Here is a 6784-nt window from a genome sequence, read left to right on the forward strand (position 1 = left end):
TTCCTTATTGTTATACCCTAAGCCAATGCCCAATACATGCTATATCATGATATCTGAATAATGAAACCATAATAATGTCAGTGGTGACATTACAACATTAGCAGAGCATGAAATTCAAATACTATAATTAGGAATCAAGGTCATAGTTAGATATGCTTCATATAAAACATACTAAAACAATGTTGTAGAAAAAGGAGAAAATGTGGCGAAGTTCACAGAGATTTGCAATGTGATGTATATGGATGGAAAGGACAATGGTGAGGCAAAGAAAGAAAATGAATTCTCTCTGCTCCTTACCAGCCCCTGTTTAATTAAGAAGGAAAGGTGAGACTCCTCATTAAGTGGTAGCCTGTTTGTTTTAATATTTGTTTCTTGGTGATCTTCAGAAATTTTGGCCAATATGATTTAATGATTCCTCATAATAAAACATGTAATGACTCTGGTCACCAACTGCAGTGTGTGATGGGGGTTGGGTGGGATCTTCCACACCACCAAGCATCTGGGTTTCCTGAATTCAAGTGAATTCTGACACCATCTATCCAGAGATTGCATCAGATTTCACAGGTTGGTGGCTCAGTTCCATAAGACTGCCCTCTTCTTCAGATGCCAATTGCAAGCCCAGGTTGTTATCTGTACTTCTTACCCCCTTGCTAGAGCAGCTCACAGAAACCAGGAAACCAGTTTACTTACTGATTACTAGTTTATTAGATAGGATATGAAAAGATATGAGTTAAGGTGAAGAGATAAACTGGGTGAGGTCCCGAACAAAGGAGTTTCTGTACTCATAGAGTTTGGGGTCCAGCAAGGTGGCATGTGGAGAAGTTCTGGTTAGTCAACCTGGGATCTCTTTGAACCTTGTCATTGTGAGGTTTTATGGAGGCTTCATGACATAGGTAGGATTGATGAAATCACTGACCATTAGATTGAACTCAATTTCCAGCCTCTCTCCCCTTCCCAGAGATCTGGGGATAGGATTGAAAGTTCCAATCTTCTAATCACATGGTTGTTTGTCCTTGTGATCAGCCCCCATTCTTAGGTACTTTCCAAAAGTCACTTCATTAACATATACACAGATGTAGTTGAAAGGGTTTTGTTATGTGGGCACCTGCATGACTCTGTTAGTTGGGTGTCTGACTTCGGCTCAGGTCATGATCTCACGGTTCATGGGTTTCAGCCCTGCATTGGGCTCTGTGCAGACAGCTCAGAGCCTGGAACTTACTTCGGATTCTGTGTCTCCCACTCTTTTAGCCCCTCCCCAGCTCACACTCTGTCTCTCTCGCTTAGAAATAAACATAAAAAGAATTAAAAAAAAGAAAGGGGTTTGTTAAGAACATCAAGACATCTTTATCATTCTTATCATGTAGGAAATTCCAAGGATTTATGTATGGAGCTCTGTGCCAGGAATGTGAAGACCAAATATATATTTGTTATAAATCATAATATCAAACTATGTTTGCCTCTTTCTCTTCTGATACTTGAAAAAATATGCATTTAGATTAGTTCTCTTTCTTATCAAATCTAGTTAGAAGTGAAGAGCAGTAATCATATCTGAATGAACACAAATGTACTTGTGAAATCCTTTCTATTATTGAGATACCATTGATGTGGAAGTTGTGTATGTGTTTATCATTATTGTTGTTATTTTAACTTGCTAATGATTTAATGACTCTCCTCAGAAAGTTTGAATTTCGGGGCGCCTGGGTGGCTCAGTGAGTTAAGCCTCTGACTTCAGCTCGGGTCAGATCTCATGTTTGTGGGTTCGAGCCCCGCGTCAGGCTCTGTGCTGACAGCTAGCTCAGAGCCTGGAGCCTGCTTCCGGTTCTGTGTCTCCTCTCTCTGCCCCTCCCCTCTCATGCTCTGTCTCTCTCTGTATCAAAAATAAATAAAAACATTAAAAAAAAAAAGAAAGTTTGAATTTCTTAGAGCATTTGCTTTTCCTAACTACAATGCTTGGTGATGTAGAAATTATTATTATTATTATTATTATTATTATTATGTTTTTGGTAAGAAACTGCCAGACACCTCTATGCCTGGGTGGATAGAGGAAATCACCTTCCTTGAAACAGACTTTCCTTGAGACATGACTCACTTGAGTACACTACTAAGTTAGAAAACATAAAATGAGGAGGCACCCATGGACCTGGAGGAAAAGTGTAACAGAACTTTTTGCGGCTTGACAAAGATATTTCTTTGTCATGTAGTTCCATGGTCTGCTGGCAGGGCTGGCGTGACAGGTGAGGGGCCAGCGCCATTACACAAGATCTGCTCAGAAGGGCCCCACATTTTGGGCTGGATGTTCTGTAGCTATTATGAAATTATTAATAATTTTGTCTTAGAATTTTTATTTTGTAAGAGAAGTATGATGGTACAGTGGAGCATGTGTTGGGTGATTGGAGCCTCAGCTTACTCCTGGTCCCTCCTATTACCTAGGATGGTTCTTGTTTGTCTTCTCCCTAGTTCCTCATACCCTGGCCATGCTTAACCTCTCCTTTCCTGTCTGCATTCCATGACTGCTGCAGCCCTCTGTTTGAGGTGGCAGCCAGGCTCGATTGACAAGGAAGAGGTTGGGTGATGCTGCCATCCCTCTTTGGCCCTAGTAGTAGCATGTGAGCAAAGATGGGAGGCTCATCGTCAACATATGCCTCATAGAATCTTGGAGTGTGTCAAGGTAATGGCCATTCCTTCCTTGGGCTGGCAACTCCATGGTAATTTGGTAGGTGAGTTGGTGGGGGACAGTTTTTTATCCATCTCCCAGCCAGGTACCACATTCATCCTGCTGTTGAAGTTATGGCCCCTTGGTGGTTGCCTATCCACCATGGATTGGGGCAGTGGAGCCATCGGAAGGGGATATGACTTGACTTCCCTGGCCCTGGTTGTGGCAGGCACCTGGCAACTACAGGAGATGACTCCCAGCTGCTGGTGGGCCATATGCACAGAATCGCAGGTGAGATCCTTGGGTGCCTGTCAAGGTCTACACTTGTCCTACAAGTATTCCCATGTCTGAGGGAACATATCATTAAATAGCAAATAAAACCTACCATGTCACAGTGAGAGAGGGACAGTAGAAGAAAGGAAATTGTTTTATAGTGTAGTATTTTTATTGATACTTTTTTTCTGCCTTTTGAACGAGAGGTTCCACATTTTCCTTTTGCACTGAACTTTGCTAATTATGTAGTTGGTCTTGTCTGTAGAGCTTGTTCCTAGATGGTTGGAGGTCAATGAGTCTTGTAGGAGGAAAGACCTTGGAGACCTCTCTGATAGACAAAAGTGACATTGACTGACATCTGATGGAAGGTAGGGACCCACAGGTTCACATAGGGAAACTTGTAAGAAAAGGGGGTAATCTGGATTGTTGACCTTGGAGAACAGTTAGGGTCTAATTCAGTGGCAGGTGACTGTCAACATCAAAGAAGGAATGTGGAGTGGGCAGCAAGAGTGTAGTGAAGTATTTGCCTCCTATAATCTGACATGTAGGAGGCAGAAGGAGGTAACTGCAACTCACCTCCAGAAGGTTGTCACTGTGTCAGGTAAGAGCTCAGTATTGCAATATTATTTAAGAGACACTGGAAATTCTGCTCTTTTATGCAAAAAACTTTATGTAAATTTTCAAAGAATGTGGATTAACAAAACATATCAAGAAGACATATTTGAACTGGAGGCCCCTGATTTGCTGGTTGTGGCATCATATGTAGCTGAGGCTGTAAATCTCTTTTTGACTCAGCCGCTCTGGCTGAATTTTCATACCTTGGGGAAAAAACTGAGTGTCTTAGTAGGATATTAAAGTAATGTAAATTCACATTAAAGTTTGGAGCTATGCAAGGACTAAGACTGCAAAGGATTTTGCTGCAGGTCAGAGAAGCCATTTAGGCCTCAGTTTGTGAAGAGCTGGTTTTCAACAGCGGCAGTGAAGGAAACAACAGCTGTGTTGGGCTAAGGGGCCTTTCTTGTTTTCTGGGCTTAAAATGGGACAGAATAGGTCTCAACAGAAAGGGATGATGGACCTTCAACTAATGAAGGCAGGTGTGTGGAGAGAGTGATTCAGCAGAAAATCTAAGAAGTAACCAAACATACAATCCAAGCCAGTGATACGGGTCATACCGGTTTTAAATGCCCCAGATATTAAAACAAGGAAATTACATTTAAATATTCTTTATTATGGAAATTCAATATTTCAGAAGAGATTAAGAATAGTATCAACATATAGTAAATGTTTTATGACTTTATGGCCAGGTATTGACTCATAATGATATAATCAATATTTATTAAGCAATAAATATTTATGGAGACTGACACTATCCTAGGCTAAGTATGTGTATCAGGTGTTTTATTTGGCAACTACATTCATCATAAAATTTCTTAAGTTTTAACTTAAGGGAATGTGAGGGAATGAAGATATAAAATTCCACTCATTCCTTCATTCATTTATTAAGTACCGTGTAGCAGGTTAGATGCTGGGTGCAACAGCAACCCAGACATTTGTGCTTGTTGTTTTCATGGTGCTTACAGTCTAGCAGGTGCAAGAAGTATTAGACAAACACTTGTACAAACTTCAATTTTGTTAAGTACTATGAAGGAGAAGCATGGAGTGCTTTGAGGCAATGAGATGTAACCTGGTTGCTGAGGAAGACACTTCAATTGAGACTTGAAGATGAGTAAAAGGCATATAACAAAGAGTAGGGGATGGAAAGGGGCAGGGTGAAAAATACTTCTGCCTGAGGAAACACTCTACTGATGGTTGAGTACAAAGAACTGGGAGGAGGTTTGGGAGTGAAAGATCAGTGATCCAAGGGGACAGAGTGGTTCATTGAGGCCAGAAAGGAATTTCTTCAATAATGTACATATATTAAGAGACCTATTTGAAATGTATGAACATGTAATGATTCCAATACATACAGTATATGTAAAAATTCACAGTTTTAAATACATATCCACTCATTTAATTTCCAAAGAAATAAAATTCCATGTTAATTTTTGTTACTTTAATTTTTTTTGGAAATAATACCTTCTGGATATTAGTTTATTATCTCCTACTTTCTCTTTAAAAATTCTGTGAAATGTAGTATACACTCAAAACTATGCATAAAGCAAATGTATGGCTTAATAAACGATTTTAAAGCAAACATCAGTGTAACCACCACTCAAAGCAAGAAAGAAAATTCAGCCAGCTCCCCCAACACCCCTTTTCAATTACTATTTTCACCAAAGATAACTTTTTCTGGCAACTGCTAACCTATTATTTGTCTCTATGGATTTGCCTAGTCTGTATGTTTCATGTAAATGTTATCAAGCCATATGTGGTCTTCTATGTTTGGTTTCTTTCATCTAGCATAATGTTTTCAAAATCCATCCATGTTGTAGCATGTGTCAACACTTTATTACTTTTTACGTCTGTATAAGTATTTGATTGTATGAAATACAATTTGGTTATCCATTCATCACATTTTGTTTGGCCATTCATCAGTTGCTGGACAGTTGAGTTGTTTCCATATTTTGACTGTTTTGAACAGTAATGCTATGAACAAATTTTTATGTAAGCATATGTTTTTAATTCTCTTAGGCACATTCATAGGAGTGGAATTGCTGGCCTTTTTTTTTTTTTTTTGTCTATCTCCACTGTGTTTAGTAGAGTTTGGGACATAGGAGGTATCAATAAAAATTGGTTTAACTGACTTAAAGTAAGTTAGCTGTCATGCATTAAGGTTTTGGAAGAGAACATCAAGAGGCTATGACCACCAGTTGACCCATGAGCTGGACCCAGGCAATCAGAGGCTCCATACCTCCTTTCTAGTCTTGGAATGTATGTTCCATCTACTATTCCCATACTGGCTCAAAGGATGCATCCTTAAGAGAGTAATGTATTGTTGAAGCTATCTTGACTGTATTTATGACTGAATCCTATTAAGGCTTCTAATATAAACTTTTAAGATTCTGGGACACTAGTGTGGAGATCTGTCTCATGGCCATCTAAGACAAACCTTGTATATAAGTTCCCTTGCTTATTAAACTTGTCACCCACCAATCTGGAGTGGCTTGCCTCTTTAGTCTCTCTGCCTCTGTATATTTGGGGTAGTCTCAAATTTCACCTAGGGAACTCTCAAAGTTGAGAACCAATGCCAGCTCTACTCATAGAAACATTCTAGGAGAGAATAATTGGAAGATTCTAGGTTCTACAACAAAGGTGCAGGTATGGAAGGGTTGAAAAATCTAGGGCACAGAAAATATACAACTACTGGTGCAGAAAAGATTTCAGGGCTCAGGGCTTGGATTCTGTCTTGATATCAAGGCATTTGAGCAGCTGTTATTGTCTTATGGGGAAGTGTCTGAACACTGACTTGGCCCTTCTGGGAAGATGAGAGTAAAATCTCAGGAGTACCTTCTTTATGGTCCTTGGATCTGGTGAGCCTCATTCTTCTCAGGTTGTAGATCATTAAGATCACTTTGGACACATCCCTATGAAGAACAGAGGGTGACAATGGTAGAGTGAATGTTCTATTAATCTTTTCCCCCCCAGTGGTCTTCTCATATATTTTTTTGATGTTTAATATGATTTTCAAATAGGACTAGTTTCCTTATTTGTTTTAATTTCACCATCAATAGGTCCAGTCCTTCTCAGACCAGGATCTGGGATAATTAATGGTTGAAGATATGCAGGCAAAAATAACACATTCAGTAGATCGTCTCAATTTCCGAATTATGAAGTTGATCTTAATGTTATTTTTAGAGCAGAACTTCTTAACCTGTAGACCATAAACATGAGTGATAGAGAGTTAAAGAAATCATTGAA

This window comes from Suricata suricatta, chromosome 1, assembly GCF_006229205.1.
Source record: "Suricata suricatta isolate VVHF042 chromosome 1, meerkat_22Aug2017_6uvM2_HiC, whole genome shotgun sequence".
Classification (NCBI taxonomy): domain Eukaryota; kingdom Metazoa; phylum Chordata; class Mammalia; order Carnivora; family Herpestidae; genus Suricata; species Suricata suricatta.